This window comes from Hordeum vulgare, unplaced genomic scaffold (assembly GCF_904849725.1).
Source record: "Hordeum vulgare subsp. vulgare unplaced genomic scaffold, MorexV3_pseudomolecules_assembly, whole genome shotgun sequence".
NCBI lineage: Eukaryota > Viridiplantae > Streptophyta > Magnoliopsida > Poales > Poaceae > Hordeum > Hordeum vulgare.
Window position 1 is genome coordinate 51,565 of NW_025422544.1, and position 13,706 is coordinate 65,270.

General features: G+C 40.3%; 1 pseudogene; it reads right to left on the bottom strand.

Annotated features, from left to right (window-relative positions):
• Positions 1-1,665: 1,665 nt before the first annotated feature.
• On the bottom strand, positions 1,666-4,245 carry LOC123419636 (annotated as a pseudogene).
• Between the last annotated feature and the right edge of the window lie 9,461 nt (positions 4,246-13,706).

Consider the following 13,706-nt stretch of genomic DNA (forward strand, 5'->3'; position numbering starts at 1 on the left):
TAGCAACAGAGGTGTCGTGGGACTCCGGAAGCAACGACGTGCGCAGCATGGCTGTCTCAGAGCACCATGTCGGACCTAATGGCCTAGGGGAAGCGACCTTCCAGATCCCAATGGCGTGGGGAGGGTAAGTGGAGTGTATGGAGAGTGAACTGCCGGATGTCTAGGGTTTTCCCGATTCGGGTATTTAGTGCGATCCGCGAAAAACTTAAGCATTTTGACTGTGCAAAAAAACAAACGCCAAACATCACATCGGAATGTTATGCTTATTTTTTTTACCAACAAAGCACCGCTATCCTATATCACATGAAAATTGACAAGCACACTTGCCGCACTAATATGACCATCTAAAAGATATTCAGAATTTTGAGAATTTATTTACTGTTTATTTTGATTTTACTGTTCATTAGATAGCATATGCTCGCAGAGCTAAAAATCCGCATCCGCCATCATGAAGCTTTCTTGGTAGCTCAAATCAAAATCCAACTATGCTAATATTTCAAGCCCAACTATGCTAATATTGAAGTGTCATTCATGGTTCGAAGTCCAATAATGCACCTCGTCCTCTGGCACCTGCTTGCTCATTCATGAAGTTCACTTGGTTTTTAGCTCGTTTGCTATTTCTTACTGTACTGTCATGGCCATAGGTTTTATATATATTTCAAAATAAGTTGTGCACCTCAACAAGTAAAATATCACAAATGAAAAAAGTGTAATTTTAAAAAAATGAAGAACTTGCAAAAATAAGCGTGGATTTGAAAAATATTTACAGAATTGAGAAAACTTCATGAATTTTTAAAAAAGAGGGTTGAAAATTCTTCATGCCTGAAACAAATTAGTGGGTTCCCCAGATTTGAAAATAATTTCTGAATTGAATAATAGTATGTAAAAGTTCGTGGGTTTCAGAATATTTCACAAAATTTAAAAATAGTTGACGGATTAAAAAAAGGTTCATTGACTTTTACGAATATGAAGAGTTCATGGATTTAAAAAAATCAAGAATTTCAGGAAAAAGAGTTCATGAATTTGGAAAAAAAGATCACGAATTAGGACAGGATTTCAAATTTGAAATAGCTCACAAAATTGTAGCAAATAACAGAGGATAAAATAAAACAAAAAAATAAGAAATCTAACAAACCTTCTTGAATTGCACGATTAATAGGTTTCCAAAACTTCCTATAGAAAACCAGGAAAACCCCTCAATAGAAAAATGGGTGAAACGTTCTAAAAGGTTCCCGAAACCAGTGAGAAAGAAAAAAAATGTGAACGCACTGGGGGGTGTGCACCTTCTTACGAGAGGCATTGAACCACGCTTAAGGCACCATATAGTGAGGCATGCAGTCTCCGGTGAGGGCAGCATACTGGCTCGAATCGAATGTGTAAGTTTCTATTCAGATTCACAGAGATATGACTCTGTACGACGAGGAGTGACGATTCGGTAGGTTTCATTAGCATATACTTCCTCTATACCTGAACAGGGCGGGCCGGCAAAATCCGGGGCCCTGTGCGGAACGAAAAAATGAGGCCCTATCTCATAAAAATATGAACTAACGAGCAATTATAATGTATATATGTCTCGCAGAAAAAATTATAATGTATATAATATAATATCTTACATAAAAATTGGACATATAAAAAAGTCATACCTATGCAACTCCCGATTGCTATTTATTTGAACATCCTCATTCTTGCGGTATTCTTTGAAATAAAATCTTCAATGATATCCTCGTAATCAATCTTCTCCAAGACTTCACTCTCAAGTGCTATTGTGGCCAAATCATTGAGTCTTTGTTGTGTCATAGTAGTACGCATATAGGACTTCAATAGTTTCAATTTACAAAAACTTTTTTCTGCTGTCACAGGAATGGTCAACAAAACTCTATATGCAATACTTGCATTGGGAAAACAATCATGCCTCTTTAAAAAATTCAGAATTTCAACAGGTCCGATATTTTCTTTTGGCATGAAATTTTGTAGAAACTTCAACTCAACAAATAGTTCATTGGCATCAATATCAGATTGTTTATCCTTCATAAGGGAAGCCTCAAGATTAACACAAGAAGATGTCAAACTATCCTTATCCAATGAACGCAATGTTTCAGAGGTAAATAAGAAATCAAATATTTTCTGGTAACCTTCATATTGCTCAAATCTCCTTGTGAGTGAGGAAATTGCTTGATCAACAACACGTATGAAATAGTTGACTCTAAATGATTCCTGTGCAGACTGTGGGGCAATATTTGTGTCATCTGGGTTCTCATCAAACTGTTTCTTTCTTTTAATTTCTCTTCTTTTACGAAATGTTGCATCAATATTCATCTCAAGTGCAATTTCTTTGGCTATCTGCAATGCTTCTAAAAAACCAGTTTCTCTGTACCCCTCAAAGAAAGAAATAAGCCCTTTCACTTTCTCAATTGCAACATCAATAAGCATATCCTTTGTTTGCAAGTTCTTGCTTACTAAATTAATAGCAGACAATACCTCATACCAAATGACTATTGCCACGATAAATTCATACTCTCCAAGTTCATTGTTTGCCAAACCTAGAGCCTCACTGCTTGCCTTTGGATCACTATCAATTTCAGATACCTGAAATTAAAATAAAGTTCATAAATGTTATGGTTGGACTAGTCAAAGTATGAATGAATTACATCATTAACAATATGAACATATTGGTTACCTGAAGTAGAGCCTCACGAATATCTGAACATTGAAATCTAATTGGTTTAACACTTTCAACACGACTCTCCTAACGCGTAGCTGACACAGACTTGAGAGTCAATCCTGATATGTTTTCTTTCAAAATATGCCATTTCTTAGTAGAATTTGCAAAAATTGTATAGATGCGTTGGATGATCCCAAAAAAGTCTTTTGCTCTACCACAAGTCTTGGCCATATCACAAAGTGTTAAATTAAGGCTATGACAACCACAAGCACAATAAAAAGCTCTAGGATTTACATTCAAAAGTTTTCTTTGTACCCCTTGATGTGTTCCTTTCATATTTGATCCATTATCATAACCTTGTCCTCGCACATCATTTATATCAAGATCAAGAAGTTTTAGCTCATTCTGTAGCACCTCAAAAAGTCCTTGGCCAGTTGTATCATTTACATCAAGAAATCCTAGAAAAGACTCTTCTATGCAAACTTGACTTGAAGATGAATCCACATATCTTATAATTAAAGACATTTGCTCTTGGTGACTTGCATCAGGGGTACAATCAAGTATGACAGAAAAATACTTTGCGCTCTTTATTTTCTTGATAATTTCAGACCTAATACAAGAAGCAAGCAAGTGTAGCAATTCATTCTGCATCTTATGATCAAGATAATGAGCATGAGTTTCTTCATTTGTAATACGACGAACATGCTCCTGAATAATGGGGTCAAATTCAGCCAACATCTCTACCAAACCCAAGAAATTACCATTGCTATCTTCATACAACTTGCCGTTAGTACCACGGAATGCTAGATTATGCTTGGTAAGAAATTTCACAATGCAAACAATTCTGAATAATACCTTTCTCCAATGGTCCTTCTCTTTCTCAAGTTGTCGTTGAGCTGTTTTATCAATAGTTTGATGTTTTTTCAATCTACTACGCAACTCATACCAATTAGTCATACTCAAAACATGATCCTCACTTGTCTCATGGTCTTTTAGTCTATTGGTCATATGTGACCAATCATTACAGCCCTCATTTGCCAATTGACCTTTCTGATGACTTTTTCTAAATAACTTACAAGCAAAGCAAAAGACTCTATCAAGTTGTTTAGAATAGACAAGCCAGTCTCTATCACAACACTCTTTATTTGATAGAAATCTAGTATAGAATAATGTGATAAACCTTTTACGATATCTATCTTTAGGACCTTTCTTAATTGAATTGTCTCTTTTTGGACTAAGATATCAATCTGTTTAGAATCAAGAGAATTCCAGTTTCTTGGATCAAATATATCTGACTTAAAAGAATCATCAACATCCTCACGAGGTGAACTATTCAAGTTAACATCAATATGATCTTCCTCTACCTTCATATTATCTGTCTCTGTCTGACCATCTCTATCATCATTGTAAGGAACAATTGCAAGTGCAAGGGTAGAAGGATCAACAGACTGATTACCGGATAACACTTGCGGTGGTTTTTTTCTAACAAATTTGTCCATGCCGCCTTTATAAGATTTATTAATTAAATTTTGTTCTTCTGCTTTTTTCTTGCGCTTATAGGCACCAGACTGATGTTTCCCCATGATGACTCAAATCTATATTATTGAAATACAATATTAAAAAGATGAATAAAATGAAATTGAAGTTATACAATAGCATGATGGCACTTAGACGAACTGTCTAACTCACCTAGTTTTGGGTCCTGCACGGATGAACTGGGATCGATCCGACGAGACGACGAGTCTCGGCGGCGGCCTGAATTGGATCGCGGGATCGATCTGATGAACAGATGAACTGATCAGTGATGATGCGAACGACGAAGGCGACGAGCACCTGAGTACCTGACGACGAGATATTATTTATTGATTTTCTTACCGAAGCCTGATGCTGATGGAAAAACGTTTTGGCGACGGCGACTCGGCGAACTGCGAGCCGCGAGCACCAGTTCCTCAGAATCCTCACGTTTCGAGATCACGTGTTTTAGCGAGCGAGAGCGATCTCCTGTTTTGGCGAGCGAGAGCGATCTCCTGTTTTGGCGAGCGACAGGGGCGAGGCGGCGAGCGATTGCTGGATCACGGCGTCGTGCCTGCCTGCCTGGATCGATCGTACTATCCTTGTATGATAGTATCCTAGCGCTATACGGCTGTAGGCTACAGCCTGTAGCTAACACAGGCCCAGGTCGCTCGAGGCTCTGTGCGGGGCTGCGGGCGCCCACTGGCCCACTGGCCCAGGCGGCAGGCGCCTAGGTCCAGCGAGCGAGCGACGCCCAGATCGATCGCACGCCCACGACGCCAACATCCAGCCAATTTTCCTTTATATACAACTATATATATATATATATATATATATATATATATATATATATATATATATATATATATATATATATTTTGGAGGCCCCCAAAATCGTGGGCCCTGTGCGGGCTGCACATGTGGCACCACTGTGGGCCCGGGCCTGTATTATTCAATCACATAAGTGACCCATTTGAATGATTATTCAATCGCAAAATTCACCCACTGATTTTTGTGGGTGGCCTTAAGTTTGTCCTTCAATGTGGAGACTTATCGAGGAATGCATATTTAGTTTTATAGTTAAATGCATACAGGACTTGTGGAAAAATCAATAAACCTTTTGGAGTTTCGGTTCACATGATCTGTGTAGCCAAATTAAGAAATATTGAACTTATTAATGAATCAAAACAGAACGTCATATGCTACCTTGTGTTAGAAAACAACTAGGTGTACGCAGGTCAAACATCGCATTATCAGGAAAAAGTATGTGTTCTAACAAAACTAGACAATTGGCACTCACATTTACCAAGCAAAAAAAAAACTTGATCAAATAAGACAAAAGAAGTATATGTTCACTTATAAGACAAGAATGTAGATTTAATTGCCTATTGGCTCATCTATACAAAAATTTACCTCACGGTTACAACTTGAAAACCAAGACATGTGGCAATACGAAAGCATTTTTACCAATGAAATGAAGCATTGAAGAATTAATAGCGCATATATAATTTTTCGCTAACCTTTGGTTGCATTAGCTTGTCTGAATCAGCTGAAATAAATACTTGTCCACTGGCCCATTATCCTCGCTAGTGATATACATCCATCATGATCTTGTCTAGCGTCCAAGTTTCGTTGTTTCCTGATGACTTCCTCACCACATCTTTTCCTCCATATCTAGTAGGACCATATGCATCACAACACCATAGCGTTAACAAGAAAACTCATCACTTTGAGTGATAGCATGAGCTCTCATGCTAATAAAAAGATAAAAAATGGTGACGTGCCTTCACCATATGACAGGAAAATTCGCTAGTGGGAGGCAGATATTTACAAGTAGAGGATTTGTGCATATACCTTCTCCAAAAATTGTCTTGTTTGTAACGAACCAATCTGATGGGAAGGATGAATCAAATAAGGCCAATGGTATTTGTTACTTTCTTATGGGTGATTCCTCAAAAGAAATAACTTAGGTAGTATGTATGTTTGTTAGAAGATGCGAGTTGGCAAGCATGCTGAGTGAATATATCTTCCACCAACAGGTGAATATAATATATGACAATCTCTTTTGGCTTGTTCAAAATATAAACATTTTAGGCTGTCAAAACTAACACTAAAATAAATCATGCAATACCAAATGTTGGTACATTAACATCAGGCTAAAGTTTTCACAATGTCCACGTGAGAATTGATAGCGTCATTTGCTTATGTAAAGTGCATCAGATATTAATATATGCAGTTAACATGTGAATATACTATATAAATCTAATAGGGATAGGTTGGCGATGTTTGTGTGTGTGTGTGTGCGCGCGCAGCGCGCACATGTATGCGCGCACACACGCGTTTATTGTGGGTGAGGGAAGGGACGGACAAATACAACAACATCAAAATCAGATCAAGTCAAGAAACAAACCACAATTGTCAAGACACTTGACAGTAGATGTCTTTGGTATAAGTGCATGGAAGTCATCGCGATGAATGCTAATGTATAGACTAACAGCCAAGCATCCAATAAAAAATCCTAAAAATGTAGGAAATTATTAGCAATGCGTAAGTACGACAAAAGAGCAATGGATAATGGCAATACGGAGACAACATGATAAATGAGATCAAAAGGTCCGAAGATAAAACCATAACATCCAAAGATCAAAAGGTTGGGGATGTGTGTGTGTCTGTGTGTGTCTGTGTGCGCGTTCGCATGCACGCACACACATGCGTCTATTGTGTGTGTGTGGGGGGGGGGGGGGGGGGTGAGTGACGAACGAATACAACAGCCTCAAAATCAAATCAAGCATATACATGTCAAGAAAGAAGGCATCATTGGCAAGCCACTTAACACTAGACGCCTTTGGTTCAAGTGCAAGAAAGTCATCGCAAATGAACATTAGGGGATATGCAAAATTACGACAAAAATAAAATGGCAAATGGATATACAGAGACAACATGATAGACGAGACTGAAAGGTCATAAGATAAAACTATAAAAGTAACCATCAACTGCTGCCAACTCGGCCACAAATTAAATATCCACCCGAAATTTTTTGACTGTCATGACATCAGCAGTGACACCAGTGTCCAATCATAACCAATGCTTCTTTACTTGAGCATAAAGAGCCCAAGAATAATAAGCATTGCATCTTTTTGTGAGAGCGATTGCACCTGGTATAGATCATATTTTATACTGAACTAATATTTCAATATCTCCATATAGCATTAATTGATATTCTATATACCACTGTACTTCAATTATATATCATATTGTTTGACTCGAGATTTAAAACAAAACACAAAGATATCCATTTAGGAAAACAGAAATTATAAAGAAATTATATTGTACTACGTCAAATACAATGCAACTCTCGCACTAGTTCTCTTTGACCCGAGTGATCTCTCTAATGGTAAGAACATCAACAGCATGCCATAAAATCAACTACAGCCAAAATATGTCGTAGAAAATATAGTTAAATTCAGTCAATAGCAAAATGCACCCACTGAAAAATTGCAAACAACACATTCAACCATTCAAGCCAATAATGAAACAGTAAGAAACCTCATATTCTACTGAACAGAAATAGTAAGAAACCTATAATGTAAAACAATGGGACTTCAAAAATAACATCAAGATATATCTGTTGGTTTTGTTTAAATATAAGTAATAATTCTACATGCCTATAATTGCTGGTTCTTCACACTGGTAACTACACTCATTCTATATTGTAGCTACAGCCTTTAGAACTATACTGCTACAATCTGGCACAACCACAAATTGAGAAGACAATAATCTAAAACTGCAAACTCAAGTTTTCATGTTAACTCAAGAATTGAATACTACTCCCTTTGTCCCGTAATATAAGAGCATTTTTTACACTAATCAACTAGTGTAGTGTCAAAGACGTTCTTATATAATGGACGGAGGGAGTATTATCGAAGGCATTAGAAAGAAAAGATCCGAATTACTAAATTTCATAGAATGGGACTATAAAAAAATGATGCTAACAGTAGAAGTTTGTTGGATCAAGGCGATACAAACAAAAATAGAAAGCATACATTAGAAAGGATAAAACTGCCCACACTATAAATTGAAACATTCCAAATTCCAGCATGACTAGTATATATATTCTAACATACATATAACATCTACATAATTATATCAAATATAAAAATGCAACTCCGGAAGTAAAAATGAATAAATGAGATGACTACTCCAATCCACTGGACAGAAACTGAAAGTCTAGCATGGAAGTGGACGAAGAAATCGTCATGGCATCTAGCGAGAGTAAAGTATCTTTATAAACAAAAAGAGCAAACAATGAAATGCGGATGCATATATAGTTTTTCCAAACCTTTGCTTCAATTGAAGTGTGTGAATCGTCTAAATCAACTAAAACATTCAGCTACCTATTAAAACTTTAAAATCAGGTCTATGTAGCGAGAGTAATGCATCTTTCTTTACTTATAAAAGGAAGCATCAATCAAATGTTGATGCATATATAATATTTTCCAACATGTGAATCTTGTAAATCACACACCTATCCTGCACAACACGGCTTTCCAATCTCCCTTGACACGAGCATATCTCCAGTGCTGACACATCTGATTTTTTTTCTCTTATGATGCTTCCTGTTCACATATCTGCCCCCATGTCTGCATTTCTGCATCACAATGTTCAGAAAAAGAGAAAAAACTTGTCAATAGGTTGAGTGGCACCATGCCAAGATTTTATTACAGTGGTTTAGATCAACAAAAGAACATGCTCTTACAAAGAGGGAGTTCCAAACCAAGAAGAATGCTGGGAAGCAAACCACAAATAGGCTTGGCTGGGACATCAAAGACACGGACATGACAGCTGTTGGATGTAATCGTCGTGTGCTGGCATAAGGAGGAAGGGGGAGGTGGAGGGGCTTAGTCTACACAAGGAACATCAACGTGTGGGGGGCGGCAGATCGATCATGAGGAAATATCAGAGGGGTGGTAATTTATAGGTGAGATCTCGTAGGACTTGGCCGCCGATGAGCGAACGAGGAATGCGGGGAGGCGTTGGATGTGGGCACGAACCATGTGAGGTGCGCGAGAGGAAGCTGCAGCCGGTGGATCGGAGCTGGGTGGATTTCCACACGAACGAGAGGAAGGGGGAGAAAGATTAAGGGAGGAGGAGGCTGCGCGTGCATGAGGTGAAGCGGCGGCCATTAAACGATTGCATCGTTTGGGGAGAGGGTTATTCCAGGAGTGCCTGATTTCAAGGAGTCTTCATCGGGCGTCTACATCTAGATTGACCAGATTTCCATACGTTCCAGATTTATTATAAGGAGAGAGATGTGATGAGGTGAGAATAAGATCCGTCCACCTAAGTCAGGGATATCTTCCGGCAGGCTGGCCCGGATTGACTCAAATAAATTGGTATGTATTCGACCATAATTCCTAAGATATTGCAAAGGGAGTTGGTTTCTCTTTCTATAAGATTTGTTGTTACGTTTCCTAATGGGTAGTACACCATACGTGGAATATGTTTTTTTTAGGGTACATACGTGGGATATGTTGTTACGTTTCCTAATGGTTAGTATATATTATTTCCTAATTACTACTGTAGTAGTATTGTAACATCAGATGCATACATACGTACCTGGTCAATGGATTCAGCAATTTTGTTTGATTCGGAGTATGTTCAATACGGTGCATGACGTACGGCCATCCGTTGGAGCTTCAGTTTCGAACCTGCAGGAGAAGCCGTGGCACTAGGAACGATTAGATTAAGCATAAGCAAGCACGTGACGGCATCCTCTCACCAGGACGAGCTCCTCCTCTCGTACAACCAGCGCGCTACCCTAGCTAAGATCCTGGCCTTCATGGCAAAGAAGAACCCTAGCTAATTAAGATGGCCTCCGACTGCGGCGTCACCCTGGACGACGTCGACAAGGGCCTCGTCTTCGTCTTCGTCTCCGAGAGGGGCCAGGTGCTCAAGGTGCTGAGCCTGCTGGGCGACATCTACGGCGTCGACGGATGGAGGACAGCGGCTGCATCGCCGGCGGCTTCACGGTGAACGGCGGGCGCCACTCGCTCGTGTACCGTGGTGTCCACCAAGGAGCCGGCCAAGACACGGCGCACCCCGTGGACCGTGGTAGGCTAGCAGTAGTACGTGCAAACACGTGACCGTTTCGAGTAGGACATGCAAACACGTACGTACACGTACGATGCATGCTACTTGTGCGTGCAATACCGAACCGAACGGAGCTGAGTTCACGACTGCGTGTGTGCTCCAGGTTCGTCATATAAGTACTCCCTCCGTTCCTAAATATAAGTCTTTTAAGAGATTTCATTAGGCGTCTACATACGAAACAAAATGAATGAACATACACACTAAAGTATGTCTATATACATCCGTATGTAGTCCACTAGTGGAATCTCTAGAAAGACTTATATTTAGGAACGGATGGAGTATATAACACGACACTGCTGGTGTTGCATGCCATGCAGCGCACGTAAATTGTGTCATCCCGCATGAATAAGTGTTTCTTTGTCGGCCGTTTCGACGGTGGGTGGAGGTGGCGGCGACGGTGACGGCGACGGCAGGGTGGGAATGGGAGATGAGGAGGGGAATGAGAATCGGAGGAGGGGATGGGTCTCTTGGTCTCTTGGGATTTCAATTTCCGTTATTTTTTCTCTTTTCATTTCGTTTCATTCAAAAATTTTGGGCTTCTGCGGCGACGCGACCAAATTTTAAGGCCTCTTTGGCATGAGAGAAATTTTAGGCTGATCGAGATTTATTTTTTCTATTTTCTTTTAATAAATATAATATATTCATCCTTATGAACGCACACACACGCATTCTATCCTTATGAGCATCTTTGAAAGACTCAGCCCGCGTATCACCATCGAAATTTCTAAAGTCGCCGTGACGGAAACGTCTCTTTCCACCAAATAAGTGCCGTCGGAAATCCTAAAAAAAGAAAAATCTCTACCTAATAATAAAGAGGCTATTGCTTCCATCGGAAAACCCGCCGCGTCAGTTTTGCAAAATAGTCCCTGTGTTTTCCAATATTCAACCCGTTGTCTTCAATAAGTGAAGGAAAAACGGTTCGCTTTTTTGGGCAACCCTCCGTACACGTTCGTTCGGCTGCAGATCGAGCAGACCCAACGGCGGCGGTCCCGGTCCGATTGGGACACGACGGAGGACGACGGCGGCAAGGCTCCGGGAGGCAAGGCTGTGCCGATCCGATTAGGACACGACGGAGGAGGACGGAAGGCGACGGCGGCAGAGCTCCGGGAGGCGAGGAACGGCAGCAGGGGCAGGTCTCTTGAAGGGCACCCGCTCACACCGGCGTGTGGAGAGGAGGTAGGTCGCCCCTCCTTGCAGACGCACGGAGGAGGGTCTCATGCTGGGAGGCCTCGTGAAACCCCCGCGGGAGACTCCAGACTCTGCAGTAGCATCTCTATTATGTAAATAGATGGCTGTACATAAATAAATCATGTCTGTTGTTATCAGGATGCATCTCCTGTTGCACACGTGATGTGCTAGAGAACTTCTGCCGTAGCGTTATTTCGTAGCAATCGCCGTGAATTTTGGACTGATTTTTGTATGTAACTGTGAATGTTCTGTTAGACAAAACTATCATCAATCTATTACCCTGCAGTTGTTGCCTTATCTAAAAGAGCGCTGACCAGTTCTCCCATGGTAGTTATGTTTCTGCTAATACTGGTTATTCAACTGATCTGCTAGAGGCGATGTTTAAAATAAAAATTTATCAGAACACCATTATTACTGCTGCCAAATCCATATTGAGATGGATGTCCAAGTAACGAAGATTCGAAATCATTGCATTGTGATGGATATTTACGTCAAAAAGTTGCAAGTCATCCCCATGAAACTTAGCATCTGATGTTTAACATAGGTTACTGTCATTTGCCAGTTTGAAATTCACTCTTGTCAGTGAGATACTTCTTTTACTTTGCATCTCATGTTGTACCTTGATAATTGTCATTTAACATTTTGAAATTCACTCCTGATAGTGAGACACTTCTTTTACAAAATCAGTTAGATACTTCAAACAGAGGATAAGGCATGCTAATAGAAATTTCTGAATTGGATTTTACCACCAAAACGTGTTGCATAATAAGCCTCAGTGGACATCGTTGCATTGCGTCATTAGTTTCAAGAACTGGTGATCCTATGAATTTGTCTCCAAAGCGTTGAGCTTAGTAAGAAATGACACAAATTGTCAACTATAAGTGCAGGCTGCAAGAGAGGAAGTGAATGGGGAGAGGCAACAGCGGGCCATCATCAGGTGGCATTAAGCAACGGCCTTAGGCACGTCTAAGCCAAGGTGGGTGGTTGTGTCCACAACATGCTTTGACTGTAATTATCTAAGAAAAATCACATGGTAATCTTCTGTACATATTGATTATTTATGATCACGTAGGGTCGGAGTTTTTTGACTGCAATTATCTCAGCACGATCACAGGCTAATCTTTTTAATTTAGTTAATCTTAATTATGTAAATTACATGATGTGCTCATGCGCATTGTTAAAGTAATATCCATGCGCTCTATTTTTTCATTCTGAATTTCCTTCATGCACCACCGTATATGTTTCTTGTGATTTTCCACAACTTCCGTTCTTGCTATTTTTAGTTCTTGATCTGGATAAATGAAGAAGCGGCTAAAATTCGGTACATGGTGATTTATGTAGTCGAGAGATTGTGTCCTAATATTATTATTTTAATCCAAAATTTGTTCAGTTGGATTCGATGAATAGATAGATAGATAGATTGCGCAAGGGGAGCTATGGGGGTAGATTGACAGCAATATAAGCAAGCAGGAAATTAAAGCACAAAAACTGCTTCGTATCACCTTGGCTATAAGAATGCCCCGACTTCCTCGACCGAAACCCCTGATCGATTGCTTCCTATGCTCGGCATCGTTGTCCCTGTTTTGCCGACTTCGCCGGAATCTCGTTTTTCGACTTCGCTGTTTTGTATATAGGAGCTTTATCTCCCGGTGCAACGCACGGGCACTTTTGCTAGTATATAAGAATAATGTAAACATCAGGACTTGAATTTTTATGTACTGAGATATCACTATCTCTCTAACCATCCGACCGTAGGTTGGTTCGTACCAAAGATTTGTACTTTGATGGAGTAGTTTTGGGGATCTTGTGACACGTCCGACGATAATATTTGGTGACGTGTCATTTTCATATACTAGCACTAAAAAAGAAGAGGACAAATCCAAGTAGAAACCTGAAGCGTCTAATCATGTCATCAACGGTCTAATTTGGTTGTTAACGAAACTGATCCCTCGCTAACGATTTCGTGCGCTTCCCGTCGGTGCTGCCGATCACACGCTCACACTTTTTTTTGAGCCACCTCCGGCGATGATGATGCTGCTATACTTCCCCTTCTTCCACTCACGTGCATGTGCATGCATGCACACACAACCCGGCCATGCACACACATTGACCGGTCGAGCCTCGAGCCTCCTGCTTCAGCTGGGCACCACGCGCACCCGTCTGCTGCGACCGCACCTCTCCCCGGCCGACGAGC